This window comes from Capra hircus, chromosome 24, assembly GCF_001704415.2.
Source record: "Capra hircus breed San Clemente chromosome 24, ASM170441v1, whole genome shotgun sequence".
Lineage (NCBI taxonomy): Eukaryota > Metazoa > Chordata > Mammalia > Artiodactyla > Bovidae > Capra > Capra hircus.
In genome coordinates, this window is record NC_030831.1 from 8,298,463 (window position 1) to 8,323,322 (window position 24,860).

At 38.7% G+C, this 24,860-nt stretch overlaps 1 protein-coding gene across 1 annotated transcript in view; it reads right to left on the reverse strand.

The window, feature by feature from the left end:
• Positions 1 to 24,860, reverse strand: part of CCDC102B (coiled-coil domain containing 102B) — a 257,611-nt gene that overhangs the window by 32,382 nt on the left and 200,369 nt on the right. The gene's annotated exons all lie outside the window — the stretch shown is intronic.

A 24,860-nucleotide genomic window follows, 5' to 3' on the forward strand; every position in this document is an offset into this window, starting at 1 on the left:
TTCTTTTGAAAAAATAGAAGAACACTTTAGGAAGAATTCAGATGCGCATCTTTTTATCTGGAACTCTGCATCTCTGCAGTTAAATATTACGATTGTCATTGTTCAGTCACCCAGTTGTGTCCAACTCTTTGTGACCCCATGGACTGCAGCACGTCAGGCTTCCCTGTCCACCATCTCCTAGAGTTGGCTCAAACTCCTGTGCATTGAGTCAGTGATGCTATCCAACTCTCTCATCCTCTGTCACCCTCTTCTCATCCTGCCCTCAATCTTTCCTAGCATCAGGGTCTTTTCCATATTTTCTATATTATGATTAGCATATAACGATAGGTGGAAGATGTATTTCTGTATGGCTAAACTACAGTGCAACTCTTTATGAACTTGAGTGAATGACCCATTTTTCATGTTATGCAAATTTAGTTTTTATGTATGCTTTCCAAAAGAAATCTTGTACCCATAAATGAAGAATAAGATGTAATAAAAATAAGAACTGTTCATCTGATAAATCAGTCTAAGTATTAAAAGTTAGCAGACTATCTGCTTTTAATTATTTCTCTAAGAAAAAAGTTTGAGTGCTGCCGTATTCATGCTGAAAGCATGTGAATCTGGCTCAGGGATCTGAAGTAAGGGACCCATCTGGGAAGAAACCAGAGTGAATCCACCATGAAGGGACTGATTCCTAATCAACTTTGTTATAATCAATACTGTAAAGAAATGAATTAACAGGTTACATTAATTGGCTTCAGATTGGAATTAACATAGCTTTTCATTTTTAGCTCAAGTTTGCTGTGCAAAATTAACAGTATTGTTATTGTTGAAAACATCTTTATTAAAATACTATGAAGAGAAAAATAAACCTCTAGTTCCTCATAATGTTATAGTACTTTAGGAAAGTCTCAGAACATTTCTTTAATTTCCTGAAAAATGCTGTCATAGTACTTATAAAAATAATGCATACAAAATACAAATAATATCTAATACCCATAGAAAAGCACATGAGAGGGCACTAGTTAAAAATGTATGGTCAAAAATTTTTGGGACAAAATTTTTGGGACAATTGGAGACCTTTACTCATATACTACTACTATTACTACTACTATAAAAAAGAATCAGATTTAATAGTTTTGAAAAGCCATAAAGTATTGGAAAACGTGGACAAAAACTTAGATACTTTCTTTAAATTGCCAATGGGAAAAGGTTTTCTATATACCATCATGAGATCACAGAATAATAAATTTAATCATAATAGGTACACAGTGTGTGTATAGCTAATAAAATAGTCTGTCCTACACAGAAAATGCTGTAACAAGGGACAGGTCTCTTACTAATGAGTTGTATGAAGTCTATACCAGTTAACTTGATATAAAATATGGAAGGTCAGCGTTCACAGGAAAGCATACAGAATATCTGAAACACTGAAAGCCATTCATCCTCATCCAAAACTCTGGAAACACCTTTCCAATTCCTGTAACATACTAACAAGACAAAATTATAGAAGTGGAGGAGAGATTCATGGCTGCTGGGCATCAAGGGTGGAGGGGAGGGGAGTTTCAGGTGAGCAGGGGGCGTAGTGAGGGCAGATCAGGGATCCTTGTCTTAATGAAAAGTTCTGTGTCTTGACTGTATTGATGTCGATATCCTGATTGTAATATCTGACCATAGTTTTGTAAGGTGATACCATGCGGGAAATCTAGAGAAAATACACACAGATCTCTCCATACTATTTCTTATGTGAGTGCATGCTAAGGTGTTTCAGTCATGTCTGACTCTTTCTTTGTGATCCCATGGACTGCAGCACGCCAGGCTTCCCTATCCTTCACCATATTCCAGAGTTTGCTCAACCTCATGTCGATTGCGTTGGTAATGCCATCCAACCATCTCATCCTCTGTCACCCCCTTCTCCTGCACTTAGTCTACAATTATAAAAAGAAAAAAAAAGTATAATGAAAGGAAACACATCAAGATGCTGTTCCTCAAGTCTTCAGACTGGCAGGATTAAGTGTGATAAAATAATCTGTTGGTAAAACATCATGAAATCATGATTCATTAATGGAAACACGTTGCCAAATTCTTTAAAATGAAAAATGTATGTAAACCCCAACCCAGCCATTCTGCTTCCAGGAATGTGTTCTACAGATAGACAACATGGTTGGGTGAAATGCTGTGTCCATGCGGATATGGAGTACAGCATTCTTTTTATGTTAACAGTGAATGATTAGAAACGAATGTCATACCATCATATAGAGCTGATTAAATAAGATGCCATTAAGCCATTAAATATAATATGACAGCCTTCTGTATATGGACATGATATCTCCAAATACTCTATTACGTGAAGGAAAACACAAAAGAATGTGAAGCACATGTTACCACAGGGAAGAAAAGCTGATGTGAAGTGAGCTGTGTTATCATACCATTTATTACTGGTGGCCTCTCAGCCTCTATGAGATTCAGAACTTCAGTTAGAACAGGTGAAAGTCCTGCTGAGGTGGGAAGAAGGTGTGGACTGCAGGGCAGGACCTGGGGAGAAAGTACTGACCACTCCAAGGAAAAGGCAGAGAAGGGCTCCATGACAACCAGTTACCCATCACACCTTCCAGTGTCCCCTGAAAATGTGACTATCAGACAGCTGAGAGACTCCTGGAATCTTGCTGCTGTCCTGCAAAGCCTGGCCCCTCACAGGAGTCAGAATCACAACCAGTGATATTTAAACCTCAGCAATGCTGATAGCAGCTGGAAACAGACCCAGACAGGTAGCTAGACACCTGCTGACAGGCAGACCCACGATCCCTTCCCCTGCCTCACTGTAACAGTTCAGTTTATGGCTTCACAGCAGTGTTTTATCAAATGATACCCCAAACCACATTTATTAATAGAATGCACACAGACTTATCCTTTCTCCCCTTCAGAATACCATTTCCCAATGCCAAATTATATACCTGATGCTTTCACATTGAGATATGCAACAAGGAACACAGTTCTATTATCTGGAATGAAAATGGAGCATTTAATGAAAGATTTTCTTGATCTGTCACAAACATAAAGAATCTGCCACAAAAATAATGCAGAGCTTAATGGAAGGGTTGTCACAAATTTGTAAAAGGATGGCTTTTTCTCAGGAATTATGCATCTAGTTGCAACTACCTAAAAACCTTTGCAATTTAGTAAAACTATTTCTCCATCCATGCTGTGGCTTTAGGCTTGTACAGTTCACTTAATTTGGTTTAAATGGAATTAAGTAAACATAAGTGGCTTCTCAGGTGGCACTAGCGGTAAAGAATCTCCCTGCCAATGCAGGAGACTTAAGAGATATGGGTTCAATCCCTGGGTCAGGAAGATCCCCTGGAGGAAGAAACGGCAAACCGATCCAGTATTCTTGCTTGGAAAATTCCATGGACAGAGGAGCCTGGTGGTCTACAGTCCGGGGGTTGCAAAGAGTCAAACAGAACTGAAGTGACTTAGCATGCACAAGTAAATATAAACAACCTTTGAGATGTGCATATAGGAAGAAAGGAAAGAAAAACTGCTGTTTGGCAATACAAATTCCCCCCAAGCGTGTGTCATCTTTGTAGGTAGATCCGTGCCCTTCATGCTCCACTGTGAGGCCATTTGCTCAGGGAAGGTCACCTTATTCTCAGGCCCAGGAGGTGGGTGTGTTAGTCAATGTCTATTCCCTGTGAGTGGTCCCCAAGCCTGCAACAGGGGAACTCCAGCCAAGATTTACTTAATTATTAATGGAAGCTCAGGACTTGGGACCCAGCAACACTGGGTGACAAGGCCTCCAGATGTTTATGACTCAACACAAAGTTTGAGGACTGCTAGTATATGCCAATTGTAGTGAGCTTTACTCTTAACAGTAATTGTTTTATAAAAGTAGACAAAACGTAAGTGAGCAATGAAATGTGAGCAGACTCCTCAGATGGGAAGAGGCGATGTAGAATTTTTAGCACTTAGAAGGAAGATACATGCCTGGAGGTACAATAGTCTGGGCCAGTAGGAGAATCCTGCTTGCAGCTGAGGTCGAGTGAAACTGGCCTGGCCTGGGCACATTTCGTTACGAGAAAATATATCAAATGGTATCCACAGTCAAAATATTTAAATTATGTTCATAAGATACATTTTACTTTCTGTTCTATAAAAGATGAAAAAGGAATTTCACTTTGGGAGAAAAATATTTCATTATTAAAGATATTTTTAAAAAATCAGTTTAAAAATACAAACATAAAAAATCAGTTTAGTATGACGTTATGTTCAGTCAAGTCTCACTTTGTGATTCCATGGACTATAACCCACCAAGATTCTCTATCCATGGAATTTTCCAGGCAAGAATCCTGGAGTGGGTTGCCATTTCGTCCTCCAGGAGATCTTTCCCACCTAGGGATTGAATCCTAGCCTCTTGCATCCCCTGCATTAGCAGGTGGATTCTTTACCATTACTTCACTTGGAAAACCTAATTCCTAGAATATTTATGTAGGGTGAAAGACTTTACCTACCTCCCGAGAAATCTGTATGCAGGTCAAGAGGCAACAGTTAGAACTGGACATGGAAGAAAAGACTGGTTCCAAATTGGGAAAGGAGTACGTCAAGGCTGTATATTGTCACCCTGCTTATTTAACTTCTATGCAGAGTACATCATGAGAAACGCTGGCCTGGATGAAGCAAAAGCTGGAATCAAGATTGCCAGGAGAAATATCAATAACCTCAGATATGCAGATGACACCACCCTTATGGCAGAAAGCAAGGAGGAACTAAAGATCCTCTTGAGGAAAGTGAAAGAGGAGAGTAAAAACGTTGGCTTAAAGCTCAACATTCAGAAAACTAGGATCATGGCATCTGCAGCCATCATTTCATGGCAAATAGATGGGGAAACAATGGAAACAGTGACAGACTTTATATTTTGGGGCTCCAAAATCACTGCAGATGGTTACTGCAGCCATGAAATTAAAAGATGCTTGCTCCTTGCAAGAAAAGCTATGACCAACCCAGACAGCATACTAAAAACGGAGACATTACTTTGTCAACAAAGGTTCATCTAGTCAAGGCTATGGTTTTTCCAGTAGTCATGTATGGATGTGAGAGTTGGACCATAAAGAAAGCTGAGTACCAAGGAATTGATGCTTTTGAACTGTGGTATTGGAGAAGACTTTGGAAAGAGTCCCTGGGACTGCAAGGAGATACAACCAGTCCATTCTAAAGGAGATCAGTCCTAAATATTCATTGGAAGGACTGATGCTGAAGCTGAAACTCCAATACTTTGGCCACCTGATGATAAGCACTAACTCATTGGAAAAGCCCCTGGTGCCAGGAAAGACTGAAGGCGGGAGGAGAAGGCGATGAGAGGATGAGATGGTTGGATGGTATCACTGACTCAATGGACATGAGTGTGAGCAAACTCTGGGAGCTGGTGATGGACAGGGAAGCCTGGCATGCTGTAGTCCATGGGGTCGCAAAGAGTCAGACAGGACTGAGAGACTGAACTGACCGACCTATGATCACTAAATTCTTCACATACTTTCTCATTTCATATTTCCCCTATTCAGTTTCTGAGAGGCTATGCAAATGGCCTATGACTAAACTAGTTGTAACAATTCCCTGCTCTTTTCATTGTTTCAAAATAGTATCTCAGCTGCTTGGCTTTAATCTTGTTGTCAGTCCTTATCTGCTAAGACTTCACAAATTCTTTGACATTTAATTCCATTAATTCATCACCTCCCCCATTTTACTTTCTGGAGAGAAACTGATTTCTTCTGTAATTTTCAAAGCTACGACCTTTGTTGCTATAGACTCATACTATTTTTTTTTTCTTGAGATGAGATTCTCCCACTACCAGTTCTCTCTGTATATTCATTCCAGCAAAGGCACTCAGGATCACAAACCATATAATCCCATGCATATGTTGTGTTTGATGCTTTTATCTGAAATCTCAGTTTCCCCTGTGGTTGCTGACAGGCCTTCAGCTGGAAGGCATCCAAATGGATATTCATTTTTAAAGTAAATAATTTGCATATTAAAAGAATAAGTCACTAATAAAGATCCATATGGACTTTTAGAGCAAGCTTATTCTGATGTATTTTTAAAGGTAGAAATACATAAAAACCTGATGTGATATGTTCATATTTTATGTTGGCAAGGAAAATTCTGAATAGAAATTAAACATATGCAAAAATATATAATACTAGAGAATATTTGTCAGTATGTAATCCTCCATAAAGCCAAAGCTATAAAACTGAACAGTAAATAATTCATGATCATTTTATAAGTCAACATGATTAATAATGTTGGGTCTCAATACAGAAAATAAGTATACACAATATGTCTGTATACATATATTTTTGATAGGGTAACATTAATTACTCAGATAGATTGACTCTATTTCCAACAGTGTGAAAAATTTGATAGCAAGTTTAAAAATGGCTTATAAAATCGTATATTAGTTTCTGCCCTTATAAGTAAGGATATATTGCTTTCTGAAAGTGAAGTGTTAGTTGCTCAGTAATGTCAGACTCTTTGCAACCCCATGGATTATAGCATGCCAGGCTCCTCTTTTCCATGGAACTTTCCAGGCAAGAATACTGGAGTGGGTAGCCATTCCCACTGAGAAGAACCAGGGGAGAAGAACCAGGAAAGAGCCAGGGGCTCTTCCCAACCCAGGGATCAAACCCAAGTCTCCTGCATGCCAGGCTGATTCTTTACCAGCTGAGTCACCAGACAAGCCCATAGTGCTTTCTACCTAGCATTAATATTGCAGTTAATACATGACTATGCCAAAGCCTTTGACTGTGTGGATCACAATAAAGTGTGGAAAATTCTGAAAGAGATGGGAATACCAGACCACCTGACCTGCCTCTTGAGAAACCTGTATGCAGGTCAGGAGGCAACAGTTAGAGCTGGACATGGAACAACAGACTGGTTCCAAATAGGAAAAGGAGTACATCAAGGCTCTATATTGTCACCCTGCTTATTTAACTTATATGTAGAGTACATCATGAGAAACGCTGGGCTGGAAGCACAAGCTGGAATCAAGATTGCTGGGAGAAATATCAATAACCTCAGATATGCAGATGACACCACCCTTATGGCAGAAAGTGAAGAGGAACTAAAGAGCCTCTTGATGAAAGTGAAAGAGGAGAGTGAAAAAGCTGGCTTAAAACTCAACATTCAGATAACTAAGATCATAGCATCTGGTCCCATCACTTCATGGCAGATAGATGGGGAAACAGTGGAAACAGTGGCTGATTATTTTTCTGGGCTCCAAAATCACTGCAGATGGTGATTGCAGCCATGAAATGAAAAGACGCTTACTCCTTGGAAGGAAAGTTATGACCAACCTAGACAGCATATTCAAAAGCAAAGACATTTCTTTGCCAACAAAGGTCCGTCTAGTCAAGGCTATGGTTTTTCCAGTGGTCATGTATGGATGTGAGAGTTGGACCATGAAGAAAGCTAAGTGCCAACGAATCAATGCTTTTGAACTGTGGTGTTGGAGAAGACTCTTGTGAGTCCCTTGGACTGCAAGGAGATCCAACCATTCCTTCCTAAGGGAGATCAGTCCTGGGTGTTCATTGGAAGGACTGATGCTAAAGCTGAAACTCCAGTACTTTGGCCACCTCATGCGAAGAGTTGACTCACTGGAAAAGACTCTGATGCTGGGAGGGATTGGGGGCAGGAGGAGACGGGGACGACAGAGGATGAGATGGTTGGATGGCATCATTGACTGGACGAACGTGGGTTTGGGTGGACTCCGGGGGTTGGTGATAGACAGGGATGCCTGGTGCGCTGCGGTTCATGGGGTCGCAAAGAGTCAGACACGACTGAGTGACTGAACTGAATACATGAAATGTTGAAGTTTAACTGATTTTATTTTTTAAGATTTTCTTTTTAGTGTGGACCATTTATAAAGTCTTTATTGAATCTGTTACAATATTGCTTCTGTTTATGTTTTGTTTTTTTGGCCATGAGGTATGTGGGATCTTAGTTCCCTGACTAGGGTACCCACGCCTGCTGCATTAGAAGGTAAAGTTCTAACCATTGTACCTCCAGGGAAGTCCCTAAAGTTTAACTGATTTTGAGTGTGCCAAGCTGACAGAATTAAAATGCATTTTCTTATAATATTAAATAACAAGTGAAAGGCTGGTAAAATGTACCAAATAAGCTCATTTGCATGCATCAATTTGAAGGAAAAACAAAATGACATTGGCAAAATTTTAAATTGTTATTTTGTTCAATTTTTAAAAATAATCATAGAAAATTAGAAGATTTTTGGCATCTGTAATTTCAAACATGCATAACAATAGTGTATTGATATGTAGAGAACTTGAAATTAACAGTATATGATTCAACTATATTTAAAAGAGAGAAGCACTTAGAAAATTGGAAATAACTTGCTCATGGTCTGTTGATAGCCTTGTTAGACTCCAGCTGTGAGTAATAATGCTACCAACAAGAGCAGATTCTCTCTTCTCAAAAGTTGACTCAGACACATTGGATGGTTATTACAATCAAATCCATCTACTTGAATAAAGAATCGACATGCTCATCCAAATTAAGTACATTATAAAAATATCTTGCACCACCTGCTTATTAGGATAAATGTCAGCATCTATTTATATCTTCAATTCTGACCTCAAGTAGTACAGAAATCAAAGGAATGTATATTTCTGCAGAATTCAGTGCTATCCATAAACATGTATGGTACTTGGTGACCGATAACACGTTTAAAATGAGAACATTTTTGTGGTCTTAAGTGGCATCTTTAGAGGGCCCACTTAATATCTTATATGTTAAATGTAAATAGAGTGGTTTTAGTGGTTTCTGTAGAATTGACACAATATCAGTCATTCATTCAATGAGCATTTACTGTCTACTATGTGCAAACGACTAGCATGAAAGTAAACAAGGAAGACACAATCTTTAACCTCACAGATGTTAGAATCCAGCAGAAATAATAGAGACAATCAAACAAGCAAATTTTCCCATTGTGACAAGTACTAAGAGATAAACCAATAAGTGGATAGGAGGGAATGATTTATGAAAGGTGGTTGATACGCAGGAAAGACCTGTGTGAGAGGATACTGTCCTGGGCCCTCCAGGGCTGCCTTCAGGGAGGAGGATGGATTCCATCAGTTACTGGAAATGTCTAATCGCTGCCCTTTCCCCTTGGCTGTAAGAAACCTCCTTGCTAAGCCACACCCCCTTTCCGGGGCAGCCTGGTCACTTGAAGCATGAAGGAGCTACTCTTCTCACCCCAATTTGCGATAGCTCCAAAAATCTATGCACTTCCCATTAACTCAGATGGTAAAGAATCCACCTGCAATGCAGGAGACCCAGGTTTGATCCCTGGGTCGGGAAGGTCTCCTGGAGAAGGGAACAGCAACCCACTCCAGTATTCTTGCCTGGGAAATCCCATGGACAGAGGAGCCTGATGGATGACAGTTCATGGCATCACTGACTCAATGGACAAGAGTTTGAGGAAACTCTGGGAGATAGTGAAGGACAAGCATATGGCAGTCCATGGGGTTGCAAAGAGTCAGACACAAGTTAGTGACAAACAAACACCACCCAAGATCTATCCCAGCTTCAGAGGTACTACTGTTATCACTTTACCCTGGTCCTAGTTCTCTCTCTCTGCCCTTTGCCACCTGGTCTCTTTCTCCATAGGTGTTGTACTCCCTAATAAACTTCCTACATTTTGTTATCTGTCTCAGAATCTTCCTTCCGGGTGGCACAAATGCCAACACTCATTTTCCTATGGCTGTCACTTCGGGAGATATGATTATAGTCAAAACACTGTATTATATACTTCAAGGTTGCTAAGAGACTAGATATTAACTTTTCTCACCACAAAAACTAAACAATGATGTAATATAATGTTGGTGTTAACACTATGGTGGTAATCATATTGCAATATGTAAATCCATAAAATCAACACATTGTACACCTTAAACTTTTGTGAAATTATTAAGTCAATTATATCTCAATAAAAACTACTCTTTCTACAAAAAAAGAAATATAGTACAAATACCATGAATGGAAAATAGATGATGGAAACTTTCCTGAGAAAGTTATGCAAAAAGGGTGCAAAGCCACAATACAGTAGCTACATGTGACATCCGTCTTTTGTATGTGTAGATGTGTGTGTGTGAGGTCCACAGGTTGAAAATCAAACTTTGGAATTTGTGTGAATTCAATGCCATTTGTGCTCATTCAGTATGACAGGTAACTAAGCAACTGATCAAAAAAAAAAAGTTTGCTGAGCATCTACTAGTCTCTTAGTTATGTCAATATTCCCAATAATACTCAATTTTTTTTGAAAATATAAAAAAGCTTCATGAACTTTGACTTCTTTTTAAATCCTAGTTTCCTCATCTATAAAATGCATACAATAGAAATTTCACAGAATTGTAACCTTTAAATGACACAATAGGTGTAAGTCATTTGTGAAACATTAAATATAACAGGTTAGGAAGACCAACTGGCTAGGCTATGTTAGTTAATTAGCAAATGAAATAGTAAGGCGAGGTGTCAGTAATGCAGGGGGAACAGAACGACTCAGTGATTGCCACCAGAGGTTGGGTTCTTTTCATCTTTCTGCTTGGTCACCCTTAGCTCATATGTGGACTTTGTTCTTAAGCTTTATGTATTATAATCCCAAAATATCTGTTGAATCTTGCTGGGAAGCAAACAGGAAGTAAAGGAACCAAGATAAAAGTGGTTTTCTCCAAGTGAAATTTTGCCTTTTTTTGTTGACAGGGCAACCTCTCAATGCTAGGTTACGGGGGGAAAAATGACCAGAAAAATTTGCACAAAAATTAATTTGCACAAAAAATTTGAGCAAAATTAAAATATAAAAATATATTCAAAGTTAGTCATACTGTAAACGAACTGAGGAAAAAAAAAACTAGGAGAGATTATTAAAGCACAGATAGATAGTGGGAAATAAAACCATATAAAGAAATGAACAGTAGACATAATCTGCAGCAACAAGAAACTTTATTACAATAAATACAATAATGTCTTCAGTTGCTGAGTAACCTAGAATTCTAAATCCAGCTAAACTAATATGTGACAGGCAGGGCAAAATCAATTTAATTTTAGGCAGAGACAGGGTTTTCCATCCACATTTTCTTGATGAAAGAACTCAGACAGGATGTTCTTTGGGAATTTATTTTTTCACAGTTCTTGGAATTCATCAATCCTTTCCTGCCTCAGAGTATTCAGAGATGCTTTTCCTTTTGCCTACAAAGAGCTTTTGCAACTCCATACTCATGTGCCTCCTAATTATCATTCAGGTCCCAGTTTAAATATGATTTACTCTGAAATGCTTTCTTGATTACCCAAATGTGAATAATGACTCACAGTATTATTTTCACTTATCGTTCATTTCCTTTATAGTTTTTATTGCATGTTGCAACTTGTACCTGTTTTTGAATTTACTTAAGATTCTTTTATCCTACTAGGTAGTCCCTGGTGGCTCAGACAGCAAAGAAGCTGCCTGGAAGGCAGGAGACCTGAGTTCGATCCCTGAATTAGGAAGATTCCCTGGAGGAGGAAATGTCAATCCAATTCAGTATTCTTGCCTGGAGAATCCCATGGACAGAGAAACCTAGTGGGCTACAGTCCATGGTGTTGCAAAGAGTCAGACATGACTGAGCAACTAACACACACAGTCAACACATATTTAATGCATCTATATATGTAGAGAAGAAACAATTTAGTCAGGTGGGAAGGTGAAAATTAATTAGTTGTCAGGTCAACAGAAAACTGGAGCTCTTACTGTGAAATTTGGGAAATAATGAAATACAACACAAACTTTAAATAGATAGTCAAAGCTGTTACTAACAGAAATACATGATCTTAATTTAACTACAAAAAGACATACACATATACATGTACACATAGAAAGGTGTGTGTATATATATATCTTTGTATATAAAAAGAAATCAATTCAAACTGTTGGATACAGCATACCAAATTATCTGAGAAAAATTGAAGGAATGAATTATTAAGGATAAAAATACTCTATTACAACAAAAATACAAAAAATAGATTAATGAATAATTAGCATATTAGAAAACAAGCCGAATATTACAGAACTAAAGAAAATTAAAAAAAGAACACCTTGGGAATATTCAAAATTGGAAATGAACTGATATCTATATTAGATTAATAAAAATAGTTATTTTATTAAGCCTTGCCTTTCAGTGGGACACCGAGACTAAAGCCTGGCTGCTAAAATGTGGAAGGACGTGGTTTCCATCTCTTCTAGCTCTAAAAAGGAGACACCCCATGGGAATTTCCTTACCTAAGTACCTGGAACTGAAGGGCTATAAAATGATGAAGCTAAAAAGCTGACAATTACAGATTTCTGAGTCACTACATGGAGAAGACACACCAAGGAGAGCCTCCTGACTTCACTGGATTAAGAAATGAGCAAAAAGTAGGCTTGTATCCGCTGCAGAGATCTGGGCAGTTGTCATGTTCTGTCCTGACTAATGCATGAATGCGTGCTCAATCGTGTCTGACTCTTTGTGACATCTTGGACTGTAGCCCACCAGGCTCCCCTGTCCATGGGATTCTCCAGGCAAGAATACTGGAGCAGGTTGCCATTTTCTTCTCCAGAGGATCTTCCCAGCCCAGGGATTGAACCCACGTCTCCTGCTTCTCCTGCAATGGCAGGCAGATTCTTTACTGCTGAGCCACCTGGGAAGCCCCATTCTTACCAATAGTCTAGCACAATAACATTAAGTGAAACCAACTGACATCTTTAAAAAATTTTGACTTAATTCACTGGCAGTTTTAGTGCACATCAAAAGGTACTAGGCTTTTAGTCATTTTTAAATTGACTCATTCTACAAAAGAAAAAAAAAAATGTCTCGCAGATACATCATCAGGATTATTAGGATACGGCTTTTTCTCTCTGTGGTCTCTCCCTTTTAACTGTATAGTCCATCGATTATCTGAAGAGTATAGTGTCTGAAACAAGGAAGGTGCTCACTAAATGATAAATGAGTGTAGGTAGGAACAGACGAATATATTTACAATGTCTCATTGACTGATGAAGCAAACAACAAAATGTGTTTATGATTCTAGACTGTCTGCAGGCTGGATTGTACAGTGCAGGGGAAAAGAAAGAGGTTCTCTCTCAGATGGTTTGAGGCAAGTCAGAAGCAATTAGGTGGTGTCTATCAAATCTGAAGAGGTTTATACACAGCTGGTCCCAGGCCACGTGAAAAGAAATAGAAGAAGCCGAAATGAATATGAAGAGTCCAATCAGAAGGCTTCTGAGCTAATCTAAAGGGGTGCCTCGGATCATCTCCCTCAGGTTATGTCAATATATTTTTTACTTGATTTGGCATAAGCATAGCGGCCAATAACCATTCAGCACCTGCAAGAATGAAAACAATGAGTGAGAGGAACGGACATACAGTGGCTCTGTTGCTTACAGTGGGCTTTCCAGGTGGCTCAGCAGAAAAGAATCTGCCTGCAACGCAGGAGATGCCAGTTCAATCCCTGGGTCGGAAGGATCCCCTGGAGAAGGAAATGGCAACCCACTCGAGTGTTCTTGCCTGGGAAATCCCATGGACAGAAGAGCCTGACAGGCTACAGTCCAGGAGAAAAAACAGGAGTCAGACATGACTGAGTGAGTAAACAATAGTGGTGACAGGTAATTATTTCCTTTTAGTCAGAGAACCAAATCAAGGAGAATGTAACAAGGAAAAAATATCAAGATATTCTATCTGGCAAAAATAAGGTCTCTGCATTGGTGTTCAAATGTATCAGAAAAGTTGCAGAGAAAAACTGTAGGACCTAGTCAGTAAGGATATACTTACATTTATATCACCTTTATGTATGGATTTGTATGTGTTCATCCTGAGTATATCTCTAATGTAACTCATATGCAGATACAAATTAGTTCTTATGACATAGGCTGAATAAAAATGTCTCCTTAATAGCAGGTGCTAATCACCCATTCAATCTACACATAATAAAGTTTTGTAATAGTTGGCAATATATTATAATATCTATTGTAACATATCCTGACTCTGTGATATTTAAATATTTCCAAAGAATTGCAAATATGACTATTTAAACCCTAGAGCTAAACCATAAGTTACAAATATAATTTAGTACTCATACAGCATTTCTTGTCTCTAGAGAACATACAGATATTAAGTTAAACCCTTAATGGTTAGTCACCAAAATTGTAGATGGAATCAGAAGTTCTTTTTCTATTTTACAGGCCCCCATGGGGGAATAAAAAGAGAGATCACTGACTCACCCTCAGTGGGGAATGCTCACTCCCACACAGTTTTTTTCTTAAAGCCATGCACACTTAGCTAAGCAATGCTTTATAACCAAGTTTCCAACCTTCTCTCTACCCACACTGAGAGGCCTGCAATTGCACAAAGCCACAAATGTTCAGAGAAAATACTTTCCTGTGGAAAATGTTTAATTTCATTCAATAAATCAGGCTTTCTCTAAGTCCTCCGTGCAGCCCTTTTATATGAAAATGGCTCTGCACAAACTCTCCGGAGAGATAAGGCTATTGCTTTTGCTCATAATTTAGAGAAATAAATTATTTAAATAAAACAAGTAGACTTGTGTTTTGAGATTTATAGACCCAATAGCCAAACAACTCCTTTCATTTGTATAAGAGAAAGAGCATAAGGGTCAACAATGGAGAGAAAAAGGAGATGATCAGAAAGGCCAGGAGACCAACGGGGACGTGCTGTGTGGCTCAGGAAACTCAAACAGGGGCTCTGTGTCAACCTGGAGGGGTGGGATGGGGAGGGGGATCAGGAGGGAGGGGATATATGTATACCTATGGCTGATTCATGCTGAGGTTTGACAGAAAACAGCAGAATTCTGTAAAGCAATTATCCTTCAATAAAATAAATAAAAAGACAGACGAGGGGAGTCAGAGTCAGTAGTCGATGTGACAACAGAAGGCACACAGGCCGATACCAGGGACAGGCCACAGTCAGGAACAGAGGCATCTCTAGAAAATGAGAAGAAAAGGAAGCAGGTTCCCCCTAGAGCCTTCTGGAGGGACTCAGTCCTGTTGACACCTGATTTTAGCCCTGAAGATGCATTTTTGGATGGTAAGAGGAGATCTGCTTTGAATCACTAAGTTTGTAGTGATTTGTTACAGCAGCAGTAATGCAACACTGTAAGTCAACTATACTTCAATAAAATAAATTATGAAAACAAAAGTCCAGTAGAAAGAAAACCATAATAAGTGTTCATAAAAATTAACAGGAAATAACTTAAGATAAAGATAGACAAAGGAAAGAAAATTCTCAGAAGAGGAAATCCAATAATCCAAGAAATGAAAAAAAGAAATAGTAATAAGAATGTCAGTACAGAAATGGTAAGAAAGACACTCTCTTATACTGCTGAAGGAAAATGTAAAATTTCAGGGCATTTTGGGGAGGATAAGTTACCAAAATATATCAGCAGGTCTTAACTCTGTTATAAATTTTATAACAAGAAAATTATTCTAGGAAAATACTATATAATATACATATATATGAATGAATGTGCATATAAATAAAAGTTTTGTGTTCAAAAATATTCACTCTGCATTCCTCCTAACAACAATAATATGCTAGAAATAATCTATATGATTGGGTTCTTATTAAATAATAATTAATCCTTATACTGTAATATTATTAGCATTTATATGGGAAGAATTTTGATGACACGGGAATAATGAGGCTAATAGAATGTGGAATAACAAAGTACAGTGTGTTTTATGTGCATAAGGATTCCAATGATGTATGTATATACTGCAAACACACAGTATAAGATAGACATGAAACAGGGGTTTTACTTTTGTCCAGTTTTGCCTAAGACCTCAACCCTGAGAACAAAATATTCTTAACTGCCTCTCCTTCTAAAACAAATGATCAGAAAGAAAAATAAAAGTGTGGTAGAAAGCTGGACCCACAGCCATCAGGCCCTATCCACCTGGAGGGTCTGTAGGCCACCTGGGTGGGTTACAGGTAGGGAGGGAGATGCTGAAAATGTCTGTTCCCCGGGCCCTGGGGCAGTTTCTTCCCCAAGAAGCAGAGTGGTGTTCCCTGCCCCACGTGAAGACAGCGCAGGGGTGGGGAAGCTGAGAACCATGTACATGTGTCACCTGGCCTCTGGGGGACAGAGTGATGCGTACTAGAAAAAGTAGGTTGCCATGGAGCAGGGAGAAGTTGTCTCGTTGGCAACTGCCTGTGCTTTCAGAATTTCTGGAAAAAGCAGAAAGGCGTGAATGTTTGGGATGACTTTGAATGAGTGGTCCCTGAGAGAGGAGCTGGAATTGCTTCATTAAAAAAAAAAAAAAATCCCCCCACCCCAGTGGGATGAGTGAGATGACACCAGCAGAACAGTCCCACGTGAAAGGGACTGCAGGAGACAGCTGGTCAGGGGCTGACTGAGGAGGGTGCTAAGCAGAAAGAGCCAGCACAGAGCACCAACCCATAGCCTGCCTGCTGTTCTGTCCTTGCTTCTAGCCCTGGACCACAGCCCTGAGAAGCATGAGGCAGACTGGCGAGGGGGAAGGAGGGACCAACATCCTTGCCATGGGGCCACCGGCCTGATGGCAAACTGAGGCAATGCAGCTCTGACCCCAATGTCTACAAATGGAGGGGATTTTTTTTTTTTTACATTAAAAAATTAGAGTATAATTGCTTTACAATGCTGTTAGTTTCTGCTGTACAATGGAGTCAAGTCAGCCGTATGATTACCTCTACTCCCTCCCTCTTGGCCCTCGCTACCTCCCCATTCTAGATCACTCCAGAGCAAGGGGCTGGGCTTCCTGTGCTTTAGAAAACTTCCCCTTAGCTCTCTGTTTCACACTGGTAGTGTGGACATGTCAATCCCAGTCTCCCAGCTGGCCCCACCCTCCCCTCCCCACTGTGCCCACATGTCTGTTCTCTGTCTGGTTCTCTATTCCCGCCTTGGAAACAGGTTCATCTGTACCATTTTTTCTAGATCCCACATCCATGTGTTAATAAGCGATACTTGTTTTTCTTCGTCTGACTTTCTTCACTCCATATGATAGATTCTAGGTCCATCCATGTCTCTACAAATGGCCCTCTTTCAATCCTTTAAGTGGGTAATATCCCATTGTACATATGCACCAAATCTTCCTTATCCATTCATCACTTTAGAGATGGCCAAGAGGCACATGAAAAGATGCTCAACATCACAAATCATTAGAATGCAAATCAAAACTACAACAAGGTATCGCTTCATATCCATCAGAATGGCCATCATCAAAAAAATCTATAAACAATACATGCTGGAAAGGGTGTGGAGAAAAGGGAACACTCTTGCACTATTGGTGGGAATGTAAATTGACACAGCCACTGTGGAGAACAGAGCAGAGGTTCCTTAGAAAACTAAAATAGAACTGCCATATGACCCAGCAATCCCATTCCTGGGCACATACCCTGAGAAAACCATAATTCAAAAGGCTACATGGGCCTCAATGTTCACTGAAGCCCTGTTTGCACTACTGTGATAACCTGGGATGGCAAGTGGAGAGGTCCAGGAGGGAGGAAATACATGGATACATACGGCTGACTTACTTCATTGCACAGCAGAAACTAACGCAATATTGCGATGGAAGCAACCTAGATGTCCAACGGAGGGGATTTAACAGAGCATTTTCCATCTACTTGACCAGGCCCTCACAGATATGAAATGCAAGTTTTATGAGGGAAGTGGTTTCCTTTTAATTCATTTTTAAATCTCTTTCAGCACCTATAATGTATTACATGTGGAAGATATTTCAAAAGATGTATATCAAGTTGAAAAATGAATTGCTGACGTAGAAAAGACTGAAATGGACTTTTTGCCATTGCTGTCCTAGAAATATTGTAAAATTTGTTATTAAATAAATATTACTCTGTAAAATTTTACTCTTCCCTGGAATACCAATGTGCCATCATTTTTGACAGATTATTTGCTTTAGGAACAAGGTGAGTGATTACAGGTGTACAAATTGAGTGTGCCTTTTACTTTCTGTTGAAATAACCAACCAAAGATATAGAAGCCCAAAGCTAAACTCCACTTTCCAATCTGATCTGAGAAAAATAGAGCATGTTTTATTCACAACCTCCAATTGTCTCAGAACTCGAGAGTTAAACACCTATTCATACCATTTATTGATATTTAATTCTTGATTGCCTCCAAATCCAGAAATCAGCATCTATTACCTACATGAAATTATCAAAACTACCCTATAGGTTAACGTTAATTGGCACGTTAAGGTAATCACAGGGTGTCGCGAAGTATGAACCTGTTTAATAGGTGATCAATTAAGGCACACAAGTAAATCCTTCAGTGTGGAATAATTGTTTCTCTTCTCTCATTGTATTGGTGTTTCTAAGAGAGAAGCATTAGAGGCCAAAGTTAGGTATGTTAAGATAAAATTAGGAAAACAAATAAATTAGCTGATCTAAAAATAAAAGTATCCCTATACTTCATCCAAAGGTGGCCTCCTATTCAAAGAAGGTCCCTCTGTGGTGGCCGTCATGGGTCATGAACTCAACAATGCGATGTTGCATGGGTTAAGGAATAGAGTTTCCTGGGGAAGGAGCAAGTTGGAAAGCTTGGATCAACAACAGAAGAAAAGGCATGGGTCCCACACATGTCAAGGGAAACCTCTAGGGCTAGAAACACTGTCGGGACACGTCCTCCAGTTGAGGGGTGGCACTTGGCTTCTGCTCTACTCAGCGGTGTCCAGCGATGGGAACCTGGGTGCTGGCTGGTGATATAAACTGAGTGCCAGTTGCCCAGAACGTGGAAAGTCCGGGTGTCTCAGAGAGCTAGTTGGTAACTTTGGAAAATGTAGTCAGCTCTGGGTTATACATGTTACACATTTCTGGCCTAAGGGAGCTCACATTCTATCTGAAAAATGAGATAAGTTAACACACATGAAAATAGAATATGGTTGAGAGCTATGTCAGGGCTGAGAATGGTCACTATAAACACAGTGGAGAAAATCTGAATAACTTTGAGCTTCCTTGGTGGCTCAGACAGTAAAGAATCCACCTGCAATGCAGGAGATCGGGATTCCATCTCTGTGTTGGAAAGATCCCCCTGGAGAAGGGAATGGCAACCCACTCCAGTATTCTTGCCTGGAGAATTTCATGGACAGAGGAGCCTGAGAATGGCTGCTATAAATACAGTGGAGAAAATCTGAATTACTTTCTTATACAGAACTTATTCTAACTCCTGTTACTTATGTTAAATTTACCTATGTGACTGGTAATAATCATCTCATTTGTTCTTTTTAAATTTTGATCCTAAAAACAGGAATTTGAGTGATTTTTAACATCTGTCATCACTACCTGATAAATGTGCTTTATTTGTACATGTTCTTGTCATCTTTGCAACATGAACAGTCCTAAGTCTCAGGAGGGAAAAAGTGCTTATGCAAATATGTTCGTGATTTCTATAGGCCACTCTAAGTATTCGCCCAAGTTCACAATTGAAAATTAGGCTACAGATATTGTTTTCTTATTCTCTTTTTATATTTTTCATGCTATAGCTATTCAACAAAACTTAGGCAAAGCTTATGTAACACACTTTTAAATATAAATCTTTAAATACAATATTGAACAAGGTTCAGGGATTCCATACTGAACATTATATAAAACATTCTGAGTTCTGGACTCTGCTTTATATGCCTTGTTTTTATGAGCCTCCCAGGTGGTACAGTGGTAAAGAATCCACCTGCCAATGTAGGAGACACAAGAGGCTAGGGTTCAATCCCTGGGTGGAAAATATCCTCTGGAGGAGGAAATGGCAGCCCACATCAGTATTCTTCCCTGGAGAATTCCATGGACAGAGGAGCCTGGTGGGTTACAGCCCATGTGTTTATAGCAACCATTCTCAGGCTCCTCTGTCCTGTTTATACGGCATGTCTTAAATACACATTCTCTGAAAATAATTTCTCAACCAGCTATGTTGTCAATAGACTCAAGATTTTTAATTTCAGTGGAATTCTGTTTATAATTTTTAAATAAGTAAAATATGTTAGGGGTTATTTCAGTTGGTGTAAACCCAAGCGTTACACATACAGATACTAACACAGTCTAGCACAGTTACAAGAGTTCCCAATGGGGTATTTTGAGTCAGTTGTAGTGAAGTGGATGAACCTAGGGCCTGTCATACACAATGATGTCAGAAAGAGAAAAACAAGTATCAGATACTAACATTAGAAAAACAAGTATCAGAAAGAGAAAAACAAGTATCAGAGATATATATATATATGGAATCTAGAAAAATGGTACCGATGAACCTATTTGCAGGGCAGGAATAGAAACTCAGATGTAGAGAAGACTGGAACACAACAGGGGAAGGAGAGGGTAGGACAAATTGAGAGAGTCGCACTGAAACACACACGCCACCATGTGTGAAACAGACAGCTAGTGGGAAGCTGCTTTCTAGCACAGGGGGCTCAGCTCAGTGCCCCGTGATGACCTACAGGGTGTGATGGGGGTAGGTTGAGAGGGCAGCTCAGCAGGAAGGGGATAGGTGACTACTTACAGCTGATGCACGCTGTCATACAGCAGAAACTAACTAAACTTAAGAAAGGTAAAAAGAGGAAAAGTTTCTTCTACCATGAGAATGGTATATTTCTGCCAAAGGCATAAATGCCATTACAGATGCAAAAGTAAGGCAATGATAAGTGCAATTCTGTTACACAGGAAGGCAATTTTCCTCTAAACTCCTTTATGTGGAAAATTTTCTTGAAATGCTATAAAATCAATATCATTGGATTCATATTGCTTTGATTATGCCTTTGTGTTATTCTTCAGAATAATTTTCACTCTTTCAAAAATACAGCTGTAATCATTCCCCAGTCAATAATTGCACAAAATCGGTTTTGTACCATCCAAAAATCAGACGACTAATTATCTAACATTTTATGAAACTAAATTCAACTTGTAAATATGAAATGAAATGAAGTTTATTTTAAGGCTAAAAAAAAATCAGTGAACAGGTTTTCTCTTGTCAGTAATAAATGTTAGTTGCTAGTCAACACCTGGTAATTGAGTATTTTAGGTGATCCCTCCATAATACATTTTTTCAGAACTTTTCACTTTAGATCATGAAAGAAGAGACCCTGTTATTATGCTGTTTCACGTGTAGTTGAAAAAGAAATATAAACATCGTTGCATGTGCTGTTGAGATGGAACCAATGCATCTGATCACAGGCTTGTAAAATAAGAAAAGTTGAAGACACTTGCTTGAGCTGCAAATGTCCAACTACCTGCATTTTCTGTGAATTTTATAGGGTCAGTTCATCTAAGGTTAGGAATAAACTCTTCCTGCAGTTGCATCAAACCATTTGGTCCATTAAGACCTGAGTTTAGCTGCCAAGTGACATTTTTCCCTGCATAATGTTGTCTGGCGTCTGCATTAATCAAATTAACTGGTGACTTGCCAAATGTCCACTTCACTTTGGCACGGAGATAAAGACTATGGGAGTGAGAGAATGATTTACTAAATGTCTGAAATTTACTAAATGTCTGAAAGAGTTTATATATTCACCCAGATTACATAAATTAGACTCAAAAATAACAATCACCCGATCAGAGTCCCTCTCAAATTAATGAATACTTCCAATTCTAAGGAAAAAAATACTAAAAATGGAAATTGAATATTCTGGACACAAATAAACAGATGATAAAATGCACTTATTTTAAAAACTGTATTTTTAACTTATGGTACAAATCTTTGTGGTTTGTGATGCTAAGCAGAAAAGACATATATACATTTAAAACTCTTCCTCTACAGAGTAGTTATGTACAATTTTGAGAGAAAACAGGTATGTGTATATATATATATATATATGATACATTGTTTTCTATGATTAGGAAATATGTGATTAAATTGTTGCTGTGATATTTCACTAGGTTCTTAGTCATTTAACAAATGTTATTGATTGGCAACTATTCTTAAGACTGTAAACCAGTCAATACTAAAGGAAGTCAACCCTGAATATTCATTGGAAGGACTGATGCTGAAGCTCCAATGCTTTGGCCACCTGATGTGAAGAGATGACTCAATGGAAAAAATCATGATGCTGGGAAAGACTGAAGGCAGGAGAAGGGGACAACAAAGGATGAGATGGTTGGATGGCATCACTGACTCAATGGATATGAGTTCGAGCAAACCATGGGAGATAGTGCAGGACAGGAAAGCCTGGCATGCTGCAGTCCATCGGGCCGCAAAGAGTGGGACACAACTAAGCAACTGAACAACATGACTAAAAGAAAAGCAAATTGGTCTTGTAACAAAAAAGTGGAACTTATTTGCAATCTTATTTGTTTAAAATATAACTACCTAGTTTTTACTAAAAATAAAAAATTTAAGTGTACTAGAAAATAGAAATTGCATTGATATGCAGATGGAGAACACTTAGATGCATCTGTTGTCTTTTAAGAGGGTAAAGCAATTTTCCTCCAATTAAAAAAAATATGTTGGGAAAAAAAGAGGAATATACAGTCTAAGAGAGTATGCTTGGCTATAAAAGCATCACAACCAATGTGTTTAGATATGTACACATGCATGTGTGTGTAATTCTTCAAGTCACCATAGCATATACACACAAATGCATGTATTAATTCTGATAAATCATAAATTAAAATATCCATATATTGGACTTAGCTTTTTTCTTGCACTGTTGGCAATATACAAATGAGGATAACATTTTTGAGATATTGAACTATAGCAGTTAAGCACCATATGCTTTCAGAGAAAATTTTCTAAGAATTTTCCTCTAGAATAGGCTATAATCTTATCATCAACAGATAATGGTGATATCTCACACCACACTAACACATTTTCAACCTCAAAAGAATCTCCTTTCTGTTTGAAAAGTTTTCTGACCTCCCCACTGTTTTTTTTTTGTTTGTTTGTTTGTTTGTTTTTTTCCTAAATGATTCTAGATCCTACTCCTTTTCAAACTCCAGCTTAAATGTGAGCGTCTCATCTCCTGGCCAGGATGAAAGGGTTATGATATCATCTCAAAACACTCTGTATTGGTTCCCCTCAATACACTAATGAAACAGCAAGCTTTGTGAAGCCAAGGGTGTCATGTAGTTTTTCACGGCCAAGTTCTTTTGCTGCCAAGTTCTTTTGCATAACACAGTTATTATAGATACTAAAAGATGCTTGCTTTGTTAATGAGTTAATGGCTTAGTTATAATAAATCTTGTTTTCAAATCCCTCTGGTTCATAGGTCCCAACAATTGGGTTCAACGATTCCAGTATTCCCATGTCAGCAGTTCTCTGACTGTATCGAGACTTCTAAACCACCTGTCAATAGTCAATACATTTTGCTTTACTTCCCAATGGCCTTCATATCTCTTCTTAACCAGCATAAGTGCACATTAGTTCAAAAAAATTTCTCTCTTGCAAACAAAATCGTTTTTCCATGAGTCTTTCTCACCACTGGTTTGGCCAAGTGTCAAACCAACTGTGTTGAATACTACCCACTGTACATTACTGGAAGATTCATTTCCCTAACTTCTTAGACATTTTGTCATCAAATCTCCACGTTTTCTCAGCCTCATTCTCACTAATCATCTAAGTGGATACAGCATGGAGAAACAGAAACAGACCAAGAAGTCTCTCTTCTTTCTGCCCCCAAGTCCACTCCCGACCTGTATCTTTCTTTCTGTCTTCTCCCCTCTGACAAAGGAAGAAACAGGTATTTTGCTATTAAGACCATGTACTCATGGTCTGAGGACTTCTTTTCTCACCTGCAACGTGACTGATTTTTAATTTCTCAGGAGACTAATCCTCTTGAAATATATAATATTTTTAACATCTTTAAATATTTTAGGGATATATATTTGATATATTTAAATATACTAAGATCTCTAGATCATTAAATATTTTAAAAATATCAAAATGCCCTTTCAGAATCAACCTGATTTCTCTGCCATATTGCAACAAAACTCCCAGAAAATACATATTCACTATACCATTGTCTTACTTCTAATGATATTATCAATCAATATTAATCAGGGTTTACTGTCTCTTCTCCAGCAAAACAAGTCTTATCCAGATCACTAACATGTTACAGCTACCCAAGATCCTGTCCTTGTTCTAATCCATCTAGCTGAACTTAAAGATGGCTTTGGTTCTTCTTAGAGGATCTTTGCCCCTTGATTTCTGGGGCAGCTCTTTTGCCTGGTTTTACTCTGTCCCCTTCTTTCTCATTTGCTATTTGTTCTTTCTCTACCAAAATAAAGGGTGTAATGCGCACTAAATTTCCCAGCTTAACCTTGCAGTTAGCATGAAGGCTAACTGATCTGGTCTAACAGTTTGTCAGCATGGTTCAGAGGTGGTTGCCTGCCTTAGGGAGCTCGGAAGAAAATGTTAAGATGGCTGCTTCTCAGAATGGAACAGGAATCTCTTTCAGAGGGTCCCTGAATGAATAAGAGAAAAACTCATATAAGAAACGAATCGCTAGTCTAGGTTCGATGCAGGATACAGGATGCTTGGGGTTGGTGCACTGGGATGACCCAGAGAGACGGTATGGGGGTTCAGGATTGGGAACACATGTACACCTGTGGAGGATTCATGTTGATGTATGGCAAAACCAATACAGTATTGTAAAGTAAAATAAAGTAAAAAAATAAAAAAGAGAGAGAGAGAAAAACAGACAGCCTCTACATATAGTGTACAGTGGTACAGTGATCAAGAAATAATCATTTGTTCTGGTAATTCTTGAAATTCTGAGATGGTTGTTATTGTTGTTATTATCATTATTCACCAGCGCAAAGGCTACCATTACCATTTAAAATGGGTAAGTTCTGTGGTAATTGCACATTACTGTTATT